At 45.2% G+C, this 1,041-nt stretch overlaps 1 non-coding gene across 1 annotated transcript; it reads right to left on the bottom strand.

Annotated features, from left to right (window-relative positions):
* Positions 1 to 299: 299 nt before the first annotated feature.
* Positions 300 to 406, bottom strand: LOC141709498 (small nucleolar RNA R71). Its single transcript, XR_012570071.1, has one exon. It is a non-coding gene; the product is annotated as a small nucleolar RNA R71 (small nucleolar RNA).
* Between the last annotated feature and the right edge of the window lie 635 nt (positions 407 to 1,041).

Below are 1,041 nucleotides of genomic sequence, written 5' to 3'. Positions count from 1 at the left end.
TTCAAGCTAACGCCTTTGAAATCAAGCCGGGCACTATTCAGATGGTGCAGAATTCTGTTTCTTTTGGAGGAGCGGCAACTGAAGACCCCAACATGCACATAAGGAATTTTGTCGAGATCTGCAGCACTTTTAAGTATAATGGCGTGACTGACGAGGCTATCAAGTTGAGGCTTTTCCCATTCTCACTGAGGGATAAGGCTAAAGACTGGTTACATTTTGAACCAGCTGGGTCCATCACTACGTGGCAAGATCTTGCGCAAAAGTTTCTGGTGAAGTTTTATCCTATGGCAAAGACTGCTGCTATGAGGAGTGCTCTTACTCAGTTTGCGCAGCAACCTACAGAATCTATGTGCGAGGCTTGGGAACGCTACAAGGAAATGTTGAGAAAATGTCCACATCATGGAATGCCCAATTGGATGGTGATCACTAGGTTCTATAATGGTTTGGGGGCCCAATCTCGGCCCATGCTCGATGCAGCAGCTGGAGGAGCCTTGTGGGCCAAAAGCTATACTGAGGCATATAATCTTATCGAGACGATGGCTGCAAATGAGCATCAAAACCCAACTCAGAGGATGACGGCAGGCAAGGTAGCAGGTATTCTGTAAGTTGATGCAGCCACCGCTATTGTAGCCCAGCTCCAAGCGCTATCAATGAAGGTTGATTCTTTGGCTACGTATGGAGTTAATCAAATAGCTATGGTTTGTGAGCTTTGTGCAGGTTCTCATGCTATGGATCAGTGTTCTCTTGTCAATGAATCTGTTCAGTATATGAATAATTATCAGCGACAACAGCAGCCTGTGCCAGCAACCTATCATCCTAACAACAGAAATCATCCAAATTTCAGCTGGGGGAATAATCAGAATGCTATTCAGCCACCATATCAGCAAGGAGTGAGTAAACAGTTTAACCCACCTGGATTTCAGCAACCACATCAGTATGCTACAAGGCAATCATATCCTCAACAGGGAAGTGCAGCTGCACCTACTAGTGCTGATTTTGAGGAACTTAAGCTATTGTGCAAGAGTCAAGCGGTTTCTATCA

Source organism: Apium graveolens, chromosome 2 (genome assembly GCF_009905375.1).
Source record: "Apium graveolens cultivar Ventura chromosome 2, ASM990537v1, whole genome shotgun sequence".
NCBI classification, from domain to species: Eukaryota; Viridiplantae; Streptophyta; class Magnoliopsida; order Apiales; family Apiaceae; genus Apium; species Apium graveolens.
The sequence above is the reverse complement of the archived record's forward strand: the minus strand, read 5'-3'. Positions and strand labels throughout refer to the sequence as shown.